The following is a 14,425-nucleotide window of genomic DNA, read 5'->3' as shown; positions in this document are numbered from 1 at the left end:
CTTCTATGAAAAGGTGACCTGCTTAGGGGATGAGGGAAAGGCTGTGGATATTGTCTACCTAGACTTTAGTAAAGCCTTTGACACCATTTCTCACAGCATTCTCCTGGAGAAACTGGCTGCTCATGGCTTGGGCAGGTATATGATTTGCTGGGTATAAAACTGGCTGGATGGCCAGACCCGAAGAGTTGTGGTGAATGGAGTTAAACCCAGTTAATGGCCGGTCACAAGTGGTGTTCCCCAGGGCTCAGTATTGGGGCCAGTTCTGTTCAGTATCTTTATCAATGATCTGGATGAGGGAATTGAGTGCAGTCTCAGTAAGTTTGCAGATGACACCAAGCTGGGTGGGAATGTTGATCTGCTTGAAGGTAGGAAGGCTCTACAGAGGGATCTGGACAGGCTGGATCAATGGATGCATTATCCGCTTGAACCTCTCCATAGCTCCTTATGCAACTATTATGTTATAAAGCAGTCTGAAGCCTAATGTGTGTTTCTTGTTTCCCTTGGAGCATTCTGCTCCCTGTCGCTGCCTTCCAGCCTGGGAGGCTGGCTACCTGGAGAAAAACTGGTCTTACTGTTAAAGACTGACGCATAGAAGGCATTAAGTACCTCAGCCTTTTCCTCATTCTTTGTCACTATGTTTCCCTCTGCATCCAATAAAGGATGGAGATTCTCCTTAGCCCTCCTTTTGTTGCTAACGTATTTATAGAAACATCTCTTATTGTCTGGCAGTAGCCAGATTAAGTTCTAGTTGGGCTTTGGCCCTTCAAATTTTCTCCCTGCATAACCTCATGACCTCCTGAGTTGCCTGCCCCTTCTTCCGAAGGTCATAAACTCTCCTTTTTTTCCTGAGTTCCACCCAAATATCTCTGTTCATCCAGGTTGGTCTTCTTTGCCGGCTCATCTTTTGGCACATGGGGATGATCTGCTCTAGCACTTTTAGGATTTCCTTCTTGAAGAGCGTCCAACCTTCCTGGACTCCTTTGCCCTTCGGGACTGCCTCCCAAGGGGCTCTGTCAACCAGGCTCCTAAACAGGCCAAAGTCTGTTCTCTGGAAGTCCAAGGTAGCAGTTCTGCCAACCCCCCTCCTTACTTCTCCAACAATCAAAAACTCTGTCATTTTATGATCGCTATGCCCAAGACGGCCTCCAACCATCACATCACCCACATGCCCTTCTCTGCTCATGGACAATAAGTCCAGCAAGGGACCTTCTCTAGTTGGCTTCCTTACCAGATGTGTCAGGAGGTTATCTTCCACACACTCCAGGAAATTTCTGGACTGTTTCCTCTCTGCTGTATTGTATTTCCAGCAGATGTCTGGTGAGATGAAGTCCTCCACAAGAACAAGGGCTAATGATTGTGAGACTTCTCCCAGCAGCTTACAGAATAAGAGAAGGATTAATTCCTTCCTGCCAAAACAAAATGGAAAGGAGAGGAGAGGAGAGGTTTGGGGAGGGGAGGCAAGGGAAGGCAAGGGGCAAGGGGCAAGGGGCAGGGGCAGGGGCAGGGGCAGGGGCAGGGGCGGGAAGGGAAGGGAAGGGAAGGGAAGGGAAGGGAAGGGAAGGGAAGGGAAGGGAAGGGAAGGGAAGGGAAGGGAAAGGGAAGGGAAGGGAAGGGAAGGGAAGGGAAGGGAAGGGAAGGGAAGGGAAGGGAAGGGAAGGGAAGGGAAGGGAAGGGAAGGGAAGGGAAGGGAAGGGAAGGGAAGGGAAGGGAAGGGAAGGGAAGGGAAGGGAAGGGAAGGGAAGGGAAGGGAAGGGAAGGGAAGGGAAGGGAAGGGAAGGGAAGGGAAGGGAAGGGAAGGGAAGGGAAGGGAAGGGAAGGAAGGGAAGGGAAGGGAAGGGAAGGGAAGGGAAGGGAAGGGAAGGGAAGGGAAGGGAAGGGAAGGGAAGGGGAAGGGAAGGGAAGGAGAGGGGAAGGGGAAGGGAAGGGAAGGGAAAGGGGAAGGGAAGGGAAGGGAAGGGAAGGGAAGGGAAGGGAAGGGAAGGGAAGGGAAGGGAAGGGAAGGGAAGGGAAGGGAAGGGAAGGGAAGGGAAGGGAAGGGAAGGGAAGGGAAGGGAAGGGAAGGGAAGGGAAGGGAAGGGAAGGGAAAGGCAAGGCAAAAACCAGTATAATCAAGAGTGGCAAGGGCTGTAGGCTCGCCCCTGATAACATCTCTGGCCTGTCAGATATTTCTAAGTTTTGGGCTCTGAACACCTCAGAGGATGGTGTCTATTAAGAGACCTGACTCTGACAGTAAGACAAGTCTTTTTCATGCACTTTGTATAGCCTGACATGAGTAATTGGCTAATGCATCCTAGGACCTCTGAGCTCAAATAGATCTGCGCAGACAGCACAACTTCCAAAGTCTGTATGCATCTGCATGCTTCTCAAAATCATATCCTCTCCTTCTCCTGAGTGCATGTGTTTGAAAGATTCAAATCTCTCCTGATAGTCTCACTCTAAAGGGTCCTAAGACAGGCCACCGTGGTGGAAACACTAGCAGAGACTTCAAAACATAGCCTGTCTGCCTTTTCTGTAATAAAGGGGAATGAAATTGCCCCAGAACAGTCACTTTGAAAAGTGAGAATCACTCATGGAGGATCTCTCTGTCTTTGATGGTCTGCAATAATTAGATGATTGGGTGAGAAAATTCCCCTTGACCAACCATGGCCCTGGCAGAACCAGTCATTTTTCAAAGTAAGTCCTCAGCTTTTTGTCCTTCTCAAAAATGCCTAAGTGCAGCTGGAAAGACTGCAATATGAATGCTTCAAAGATTCCCTGAACAGGAATAGAAAAGGAAGATGCAGGCAGTGGATATCCTGTTTTACTAACGTTAGGTAGCCAGATTGCTCTGTGGGAGCTGGCAGCAAGGTCCAACTGGTCTTATCCTTATTGTAGAATAGGATAATGATTATGGAGAGCACAGAGAGATTCTCAGTGTGTGATCAGTGCCACACTGCTGCCTTGGCCAGCTTCCAATGTGATACTCTCCAGACTGAGATCTTTGCCTTAATCCAGAAAGCACTAACCTAGTTTTACAGTCTTCCCCATGGAATCAGTTTCACACGGATTAAGATGGAGAAGCCCAGTCATGACTGCAGCTGGGGTGGGAAGGAAGGAACACAGGCTGCGATTGCACTGGTCTCCTCACCTGTCCTGGGAAGGTCCACATCAGGCATGTTTGCAAATCCAGTGTGTGTTCCCAGAAGTGAGACAGGTCTCTGTAAGATTCCACCATTTCTTGCCCCTCATTTTTTCCTTTTCAACATAGATGCAGAGAGAAGGGAGTACCATAAGAGACCAGGAGCAAGGGCTGACTCCTTGCAGATCTTTTCTTCACCTGCACCTCTGTGTGTTGTTAGATATCTGTTGTGGACAGAACTGTTCCCTGCTCCACATCCACCCAGCTGGTTGGCAAGACAAGAGGAAGGAATGCAGAGGATGAGGGCAGACTAGGGCAGGCAGATAGCAGTGTACTGGCTCTCCTGGGAGTAAAAGTCATTGTATCCTGACAGGGGCATCCTGGAGAACTGTAACTAGTCATGTCCTGGGCTCTAATGTGCCCAATTGCCAAGTAAATTTGGGTTTCTTAGCAACTGAGATTTTCAGTGTTTGATCACCAAAGTAAGAGCAGTGAACTTGGGGCAGTGGAGATGCTCTGAGTGGAGGAAGCCAGCAAGCAAGGGGAGTGCAGCACTGCAGGTTTCTGCCTTCCCTGGCAGCCCTCCCTTGTAAGAGGAAGCTTTGGTGCAGAGCTGGGCACACTCCTTTCTGCCATGGAAGTGGCACAACAGTCTAAATGATGGAGGGCAGCGTGGACCCGGTATTGACTGAATCATAGTAAAACTGATTTGCATTCATAGAAAACAGCAGGCTTTGATTATGGCTACATTTTACAAGCAGTGAAAACCTTTCATGTCCTGTCAGTGTTTCAGTGCATCATGTGCAGAACCGATACAGAGCTCACTGAAGTTGCTTGAAAGCTGTTGCCTGCTACAGAAGATGTTGGGGTCATGTCCTACCAGATTCATATTATTTTCTCCTGTGAAATAGTAACTTAATTAGAGGTGAAAAAGAGATGAGAACAGTGTCTCATAGTACATTTTAAAGTACAGAGAAATATCACAGAATCACAGAGCAGCTGAGGCTGGCAGGGACCTCTGGAGACTGTCTAGCTTGTGTATTTCAGGTCCTGCCTGTTGCCTCTTGCCCTGTTGCTGGGCACCGCTGAACAGTCTGGCACCATCTCCAGGCTGAGCCGTCCCAGTTCTCCCCACCTCTCCTTGTGTGCCAGATGCTACAAGCCCTTAATCAATGTTAGTGGCCCTTGGCTGGACTCACTGAGGTATCTCCATGTCTCTCTTGTCCTGGGGAGCCCCGGTACCAGAAGTGGGGACCCTTCATCCTGTCGAGGTCCCAGTGGATGGCAGCACAGCCATCTGATATATCAACCACTTCTCCCAGTTTTTTGTATCTTCTGCAAACTTGCTGAGGGTACACTCTGTCCCACCATCCAGGTCATTAACACAGATGCACCCTAGTATAGGGTCATCCATGGGGTACATCACTAGTGACTGGCCTCCATATTTTTGTTATAGATAAGTATAGATTAACATCTACCCAAGTTGTTTTAAGGAGCAGGTAAGAATTTTGTCCCTGTAAGGTTTAATTTCTGGTTGTAAATATATGGAAATGCAAGAAGAGTTTTTCTAAATGCTAATGGAAGAGCATATTTTATTGGAGACAGACTAATAAGTGCTAGAATTTATTTTGAAATTTCTACTACTAAAATATCAACTATTTAAAAATACTACTTACTAAAGCATCAAACATTATTTCATTTTAAACATGCATCATTTAAGATTTTAACTTTTAAAACATGTAGATATTTACCCCATTGTGTAAACAAATCTTTGCTTAAAAGACAAAAAAAATATTCAACATAATTTAATTGATGGCTTTTATTTTCTTTTTGTGTCTCAACCATTGGCATTCCTCAGTTTAGATGTCAACATTTCTATATCTGGAAGCTGGAGAATAAAAATAGTTACAGTCTAAAAAGGGGCAGTGCTGAGGGTGAAAGGTCCTGATCTTGCAATTTCTTGCTCAAATGGAAACTCAATGGGACTACTTGGGTGAGGAGGAATTACTCACCCAGCAGAAATTACAAAATGAGGCTGAGCTCCTCTACTAAAATGGTAATAACTCAAACATGGAAAATATTATTCACTCTCTGATGAAACGGGACAAGCAGGAGTGTACAAATCTGTGATTTTTAAGAAGTGACCACAGCTGAAACCCCTGGAAATCTGTTTTGAAAACAGACGAGAACCTCCTGCTAAGTGGTTAGACTGGAGTGATGTCTTAATGATTGGGGTTTTTTTTAGAGTTCTTATATTTAACATAGATGAGCTACAGTGATTGCAGGCCTATTTGGAAGCCAAGTAAGTATTCATGTCAATATTAACAATGCCTTGGGCTAGACAGAAAGTTTGTATTAGATGACAGAAAACTATGTATTAACATAAATAAAAATCAGTGCATTTTTGGAGTTTGTTCTGTGGCCTTATAAAGAGTTTCCTTGGCACCGTAAGATGACCTTATCCTTGGAAAAAAAAAAAAGAATTATATGTCAGAAATATCTTTATTTCCTGACACAGTAGGACAGAAAAAAACTTTTATTCAAAGCAATCCAGCTTGTACATTTGAAACCTAAAGAGAATGGACATATCACGACACCACAATACTGATTGTCTGCCTCTTGAGATAAGGATGAGTGCCTAATAGCTGTTTTCCAGACAGAGAGCACTCAGCTAAGGATCAGGGTATGTGTCAAGGAGGTTTCAAAGGAGAACATTACTCACAGCTCAACAGTGATTAAAGAATATTGAAATAAGCCACAGAACTCTATCTCTTCTTTCACTACTGCAAGTGAGGGGGGGAGAAAAATCCCCCAAACCCATCAATCTTCTCTTCTCTGGCTCTTTTCTACCTGGAACACCACCTTTTCTGATTGTGAGCACCTGTATGCTGATATTCAACTTAAGTTTGCTAGAAGAGGCAGCACTCAATTTCCAGCATTCAAGGACAGTTCTGTTGGTGTGACCAGACTCTGCACAAGGACTCTGCCACACCTGGCCAGTTTCAAAGCCGTTTGTAGCAAAAGGTGTTTAACACAGAGGAGAGTCCATAATTCTGAATCCTTCAAGACATCACAGCTAATGTAATTGCATCTAGTAGTTCTCAGACTGCAAAAGGGCATCTAAACTTTTGAATTTCTGGTCCCATTGCCCTTTGCTCCTTTTGTGACATTTCTGATTTTCCTTCTGAAAGACCATGATTCCATGAATAATTAACTCACTTCCTAACTTGCTCCTTATCTATTGTTCGTGGCAGATACTCCCTAGATGTAGTTTGGAAATGAAAAAAATTCTCCAGCGCAAAGCTCTTTGCTTAGCACATCTTGGTGGTTCCCTCATGGAGAAGTTAATGGGCAATACAAAATCCTTTCTGTTATTCCAGTGCACTTGATTCTCCTTCTCATCAACCTTTTCAACTGGAGAAAATGGTTCTTTGAACATATCTAGTACAGCTCCTTACATGGGCAACTCCAGAGAGTCTTCCCCTTAAGCATGTATAGACCTACTTTTAATCACTGCTGATTTCCTCCCTTGCTTCTGGTTATCTCTGAGTGTATTTGTTGTATTTGGAATAACAGAGCAGTTGCCTCCTCCAGATCTCAGTGGTTTCCTTTGTTGTTCTAGGTCATGATCTTGGACGTAGATGTGTGCCTCTGGACCTTTGTGCCTGACCAGCTTTCACTGTTGGATGAAAGTCTAACATTTTATTTCTCTGAAGTATTTTTGTAAATAATCCGTTTCCAGTGTAAGACTGCAACTGATTAGTTTTCCTGGGAGAAAGATCACGGGTCTTGAAAAAATGGAAATGTCATGTTTTTGTGTTAGTTTAAAATTTGTTCTTGGACCTTGTTGATGACTAAACTACTAAAAACTGGACCAGTCTGAGTTTACAAAGATATAATCCATCAGAAGAGATTCACAAAGAGGTTGTTTGGTTTGGTTTGGTTTGGTTTGGTTTGGTTTGGTTTGGTTTGGTTTGGTTTTCCCCAGGATTAGCTCATTTTCTGAGCAAAGTAAACTCATATATTACATTAAATAGGTTTTCCACATTTTACTCTTTATTTACAGGCCTGTTCTTTAAAGGATAAGCCAATTTCCCCTCAAATGCAGTTCATTTCTCTGTGACCCACTCTGACTGCTGTGACAATCTGTTTGTCACAGAGCTTAGGACATACCAATTTATATATTAAAAGTATCTGGAGGTAGAGCAGTCTCATTTGTGGGTTTAGGACCTTAAAACATGGTGCAAAGATTCACCAGGTTACTCCCTGTTTTTTTAAAGGATGACATTGCTTTTTAACTTTGCACTTCAGCGAGTTCTCTTACAAGAGTGACTCTTACCTGAAAAAAAAATATGGCCCTGAAATGTCCTAATTATCCTCAACGTTACATGTATTATAACATGGTTGTGTGGGAATATATCAGGCTGGAGCTGGTAGTGGGCTGTTTGCCATTCTGGGGCGAATCGTTTCTGGCTCGGTACCATATGCCTGATGGTGGCATGTGTCTTCTCAGGAAGGACAAATTGCTCTCCTTCACGTTTGGCAAGCTCCTGCTGGCATGCTAAAGAGGCCTATATTTAGTACTGGCACTGTTTAGCCAACAAGCTGGGAAAATTGTCGTGATGATGCGACTAGAGGTTTACCGAGGCTGTTTTCCAAGGTCTGAAGAAGACATGCTTGGACTGGGCTTTGAATTTCTAGCTCTCAGTCTTGCTCTTCATATTTTCCCTGAGTACAGTACATCCTGCTCCCAAGCCCAGGCCTGCAGTGTTGAAGCTTGAACTAGAGCTCGTTTACTGTGATTTGGCATGGGTGGGATTCCTACAAAGCTGGCTATTTTGATATACAGCTTGGTACCCAAAACTTTGCTCTCCTTGCTCTGTTGAGCTCTGGCTGCAGCTGCCTCCTTTCCTGCTGCCCTGGTAACACGTGCAGTCCTGGCTACTTAAAGCACATATGCTCCCAGATGTGCTGAGAGCAGAGATCCAGAGAGCAGCAGCAATTGTTCTCATCAAAACCCTCTTTGCCTGCCATCTGCCATGGGCACGTGCTCTACATGCAATTCAAAAAGCTCCTGAGATCGAAGGCAGTGTGAGCCCGGATGCTCACTGTGGGAATTTCACCTCCTCTGTTCTTTCACCTTGTGAAAAAGCAACATCAGGAACTCCCAAAGAAGTGGAGCTATACCATGGGGTTATCTTATTTCTTGTTTATCTTATTTCCACCCCAAATTGGCCACAGGGACAACCACTGTTCAACAAGAGCATGCAAGGTTCCTTCTCCCAGAAGGCCATGTCTATGGGAATGGTGGTCTTGGATATCGACTGTATTTAAGTTACATTTTCAACTGGAAATTTAGTCTATATTTAACCTTTGCATATGTAGCAATATTAGCAAGAGCATGAAGGAAATCACCTCTTGAGGAAAAAAAAAGGCAAATATCCCAATGTAAACATGACTTTGTTGCCTTTTTTTATGCTGTGTGAAGGAATGGAGATCCATATGGAGCTGAACTAAACAGGCTTTTTCTTAACAAAACTTTTCAAATACGTGCCTTGCTCACAACTCAGCTCAAGCTGCATGAAAAAAAAAACACATTAAGGAGGACTCTGATTTCCTCTTCCTTGCTTAAAAAATCCATATAACTATTTGCCTGTGTCTTGCCACACATGCTCATACGCAAAGGAATTTTGGAGGTATTCTTAAAAACATTGTCAAAATGTACCATAATTCTTCGCTTGGGCATTTACGTCTTCTCTTCCATCTGAAGCAAGTATTGATTTTGGTTCTTGTAGCTATAGCCAAAACACGAATTAAATCGACTGTGCTTGGGTTGGCTGTATTGAAGTTTGCTCTTCTGTATGCTAAGCAGGAGGTTCCTGGGGCTTGATAATGTTGCTTGATAATGTTTAGGCAGGAAGTACCAACCGATTAATACCTGGCTCCGAGCCTGGTGTGTCCAGCAGGGGTTTGGGTTTTTTGACAGCGGCTGAATCTGCAAGAGGCCAGGTCTGTTAGAAAGGCATGGTAATAGCCTGTCCCACAGAGGGAGAAGGGTTTTGGGAAGGGAGTTGGCAGGGCTCATAGACAGAGCTTTAAACTAGGTATGAAAGAGGGTGGGGGTAAAATCAGGATCACTGAAAGGGAGCCAGAATGCAGTATGCCAGGGCTTGTGGGGGAGGAATGCACTAGCAAGATCACGCAGTCTTGTGAAGTAGCAAGGGATCAAGGTGTCATGCCAGGTTGAAGACAGAGCACAGGGGTTGTTGAGGGGTTGGTTACTGTAGAAACATCTGAGCATCATCAGGGGACTCCAGGTACCTCATCAGGGACCCAACTCAAATGCCTCTATATGAATGCCCACAGCTTGGACAATAAACAGGAGGAGCTGGAGATGCTTGTGAGCCTGCAGTGCTATGACCTGATCGGCATCACAGAGACATGGTGGAATGACTCCTGCGATTGGTGTGTTGGACTAGAGGGGTATAAACTGTTCAGGAAGGACAGGCAGGGGAGACGAGGAGGGGGTGTTGCCCTCTATGTCAATGAACGGCTAGAATGCATGGAGCTCCACCTGGCAAGCGATGACGAAAGAACCAAGTGCCTGTGGGCCAGGGCGAAAGGAAGGGTAGGAGACTTTACAGTGGGAGTGTGCTACAGACCACCCAATCAGGAGGACCAAGTGGATGAGGCCCTACATAGGCAGATAGGAGCTGCTGCTCATTCACAAGCCCTGGTCCTCATGAGGGATTTTAACCACCCTGATATCAGTTGGAAAAACAACATGGCGGGGAACAAGCAATCCAGGGGATTCCTGGAAGGCACTAACGATAACTTCCTTATCCAAGTGATAGAGGAACCAACGAGGAGAGGTGCCATGTTAGACCTCGTTCTTGTCAATAGGGAAGGGCTGATAGGTAATGTTGAACTCGTGGGTAGCCTTGGCTGCAGTGACCATGAGATGGTGGAGTTTGAGATCCTAAGGGCAACTAAGAGGGGGAAGCTCAGCAAGCTTGAAACCCTCGATTTCAGAAGAGCTGACTTTCGCCGCTTCAGGAACCTCCTTGGTAGTGTGCCATGGGATAAAGCCCTGGAAGGACTGGGAGCCCAAGATTGCTGGTTGACTTTCAAGGATCATCTCCTCCAAGTTCAAAGGCATTGCATCCCTAAAAGGAAGAAATCAGGCAAAAACACCAGGAGACCTATATGGATAAACAAAGAACTCCTGGCTAAAATCAATTACACAAAGTATGGAAGCAGGGACCGGTAACCTGGGATGAGTACAAGGAAGTTGCTCGTGTACTCAGAGACCAGGTTAGAAAAACTAAGGCCCTGACAGAGTCAAATCTGGCCATCGATATTAGAAATAACAGAAAAGGATTTTATAGGTATGTGAGAGAAAAAAGAAAAATGAGAGAGAATGTGGGGCCCCTCCAGAAAGATACGGGTGACCTGGTTGCTGAGGACATGGAGAAGGCTGAAATTTTCAACAACTTTTTTGCCTCAGTCTTCACTGGCAACCACTTGAACCACACCACCCAAATCACAGAGGATGTTGGCTGGGTCTGGGAGAGTGAAGAACCACCCAGGGTAGGAGTAGATCAAGTCCGGGAACACCTAGAGAACCTGAAGGTGTACAAGTCCATGGGACCTGATGAGATATATCCACGGGTCCTGAAGGAACTGGCGGCTGAAGTTGCTAGGCCACTAGCCATCATATTTGAGAGGTCCTGGCAGTCTGGTGAGGTTCCTACAGATTGGAAAAGGGCAAATGTAACCCCCATCCTTAAAAAAGGGACCAAGGACAACCCGGGAAACTACAGACCAGTCAGCCTTACCTCTGTGCCAGGTAAAATCATGGAACAGATTTTCCTGGTAGCTGTACTAAGGCACATAAAAAATAACCAAGTGGTTGGTGACGGACAACATGGCTTCACTAGGGGCAAGTCGTGCCTGACTAATTTAGTGGCCTTCTACGACAAAGCTACAGCGCTGGTTGACGTGGGTAAAGCAATGGATGTCGTTTTCCTGGACTTGTGCAAGGCGTTTGACACTGTCCCACATGACATCCTTGTGTCTAAAATGGACAGACACGGATTTGACAGATGGACCACTCGGTGGATAAAGAATTGGCTGGATGGTCGTACTCAAAGAGTTGTGGTCAATGGCACGATGTCTACATGGAGACCAGTGTCAAGCGGTGTCCCTCAGGGGTCTGTTCTGGGCCCAGTGCTGTTCAACATCTTTGTCAGCGACATGGATGATGACATTGAGTGTACCCTCAGTAAGTTTGCCGATGACACCAAGTTGTGTGATGCCATGGACTCACTTGAGGGAAGAGATGCCATACAGAGGGACCTTGATAAGCTTGAAAATTGGGCCAGTGCAAACTGCATGAGCTTCAACAAGTCAAAATGCAAGGTCCTTCACCTGGGTCGGGCCAATCCTAGGCACAAATACAAACTGGGCACAGAGTGGGTTGAGAGTAGCCCTGAAGAGAAGGATTTGGGGGTGTTTATAGATGAGAAACTCAACATGAGCCGGCAGTGTGCTCATGCGGCCCAGAAGGCCAACTGCATCCTGGAATGTATCAAGAGAAATGTGGTCAGCAGGTCAAGAGAGGTGATTCTCCCCCTCTACTCTGCTCTTGTGAGAACCCACCTCGAATACTGCGTCCAGTTCTGGTATCCCCACCGTAAGAGAGACATAGATTTGTTGGAGTGTGTTCAGAGGAGGGCCACAAAGATGATCCAGGGGCTGGAGCACCTCTGCTACGAGGACAGGTTGCGGGAGCTGGGATTGTTCAGCCTTGAAAAGAGAAGACTTCGGGGGGACCCAATAGCTGCCTTCCAATACCTGAAGGGACCCTACAGGAAGGCTGGGGAGGGACTTTTTACAAGAGTGTCCACTGATAGGACAAGGGGAAATGGGTTTAAGCTGAAGGAGAACAGATTTAGATTAGATTTTAGGAAGAAATTCTTCAGTACGAGGGTGGTAAGATTTTGGAATAAATTGCCCAGAGAAGTTGTGGATGCCCCCTCCCTGGAGGTGTTCAAGGCCAGGATGGGCAGAGCCTTGAGTAGCCTGGTCTAGTTGAGAGGCGTCCCTGCCCATGACAGGGAGGTTGGATTAGATGATCTCTGAGGTCCCTTCCAGCCTATGCCATTCTATGATTCTATGATAATGTTGCATGCATTTTCTCTTCATTTGCTTTTTCAGTATTGCTGGCAGCATATTGCACAACTACGAGCAAGTTTCCTTTTTCCCTGTATATCCCTTCTGTGTGCATAAAATCTATGCTATTCTACTGATTTAATTACTGTGAGGACAGATCATCTTCGGCTTCTTGTCCCAATACTGACATTTCTTGGGGAAGTTTTAAGTGATTTGACACTTTTTATCATAGTACAATTTCTAGCTTCTCTTCCAGTGAACAAATGTTGATTAATAACTCTTGGCATTAGGAACAACTCACAGCTTTTGCTTATTTTCAGTAGTTCAGTAAACGAGGGAAGGTCTTGACAACCTTCATTTGCTTTGATTAGTAGCTGATTGACTATTTTTGTATCTTTCTCAGCTTTCTGTCCATTGGGCCAAGAATAATATGGATAGCGGATTGTGCATGTCTGAAACGTCCACCCTGTACAGGTTTGTTAAATCCCTCAGATGATTGTTGTTGACTATTACTTGAATAAATTCACTGCAGATCCTTTATCTAGCAAACACTGCCACATGGTGACTCTTGAGTATGAACATTCTCCAAGTCATACACCATCTCTAGTCCACTTATCTGCCAGGAAGGTATTTGCTTTCATCTTCCAATGGAGCCCTTTTTCCGTGAGTAAAGTAGCATTAAGAAAAGTGCAAGCCAAAACCAATTGTTGGAGGGTCAGCACTGAAGAGTAAGCTAATGCACACTCCTGCGTTTACAGGAACAGTTCTGATCTTTTCCTTACAGGCTTCTTGGTCAGCATTAAGGAAAAGATGCTTCTATTAGGGTAAAACTGTCAACAAACTAAGTTACAGCAAGGGATTTTCAGCCCAACTCAGCCTTCAGGCCTTGCTGTCGTTTGGACTGGAAGTGGACTCTAGCCAAAAACTTGTCCTTTGGCATCTCTACTGCCAGCTGTCCTGTTTTTACAGGCCTTTTTAATGAAGAAAACCATTGAGCACAGACGAATTCCTGAACTAGATCCTGCTGCAAAATTTTGAGGCTAGTGGCAGATAGCACCTTCCTTTCATTTCTTACACTTACTCATATTCAGTTCAACGAGTCACTATGTGTTACAGTTAGGTGTTGGTAAAAGTGCCAGAAAAACATTTTGCAGGTTGGTTTCTTGATCAGGAAGCCAGGGCTTGAGTGGCACCAATACAGCCCGTGTGCAGGCACTGGATTCTTCCGCTGGGCTTGGTACTAGCATTAGTTGTCCTACACGCGCCCGTTCTGCACCAGATGGTCACTTCAGCATGGTATAAGGCTTTGTAAACCATAGATTTTAGGAAAAAGTACATAGCAAATCCACAAGAAACAACTTGCTCCCAGAGATTTATAGTGATGAAATGGGATACATAGATGTGAAAATGTATTGAAGATCAAAGTTTCTTGCATTGTACATCTCTTGTCTCACAGGCCAGGAGCTTCGTAGGGCTCTGTCACAGCCTGATTTGCTGTATTGTCAGCTCCCATGTTGTTCGATTGTGTTTGGAAAATTACCATAGCAATCAACTATCAGCAGGTAATGGTTTCCTCTGAGTTAAGAAAGAGCAGCCAGCAACTCCTGCTGGGCTCTGTTGGGTGCGTCAGGCATTGCAATCCAGCTCCTTCAGTTCTGGTTCTGATGTTTTGAACAAAGGAAACAGTCTCTAACTGTATTTGATCATTCTTGCTGGGGAAGTGCACAGCCCATCTTTCCCTGTCCGTACCATTCCGAGAGGTCTCCTGAGTATCTTTTTCAGAGCCATTGAGGTATCTTAGTTGTAATGACTAGGCATTCTGTTCCTGCAGTCCATATCTAGAGTTAACTTTGTTTCTTCCTTCCAAAAGTCTTTGGTAGCCAAGAATACTTTGTCATTCTGCAAGTTAACCAGATTTCCTAAATTCTCCTAAAGGACTGATTTTCCTAAAAGATTTATTGTCTTATTGGTCTAATTTTATCTTCGTTTCTAGTAGGCACTGAGCAGTTTGGGGGAATTACCTGTTTGTGTTTCTCCACGTTGCTTTTTTTTTTTTTTTTCCAGCCTTCTACCGTGGTATTTTTTGTTATGGACTTCTGTATGTTTTCATGCCATACTTCTATGTCTTTTAAA

This window comes from Tauraco erythrolophus, chromosome 4 (genome assembly GCF_009769465.1).
Source record: "Tauraco erythrolophus isolate bTauEry1 chromosome 4, bTauEry1.pri, whole genome shotgun sequence".
NCBI lineage: Eukaryota > Metazoa > Chordata > Aves > Musophagiformes > Musophagidae > Tauraco > Tauraco erythrolophus.
Note: the sequence above shows the minus strand (reverse complement) of the source record.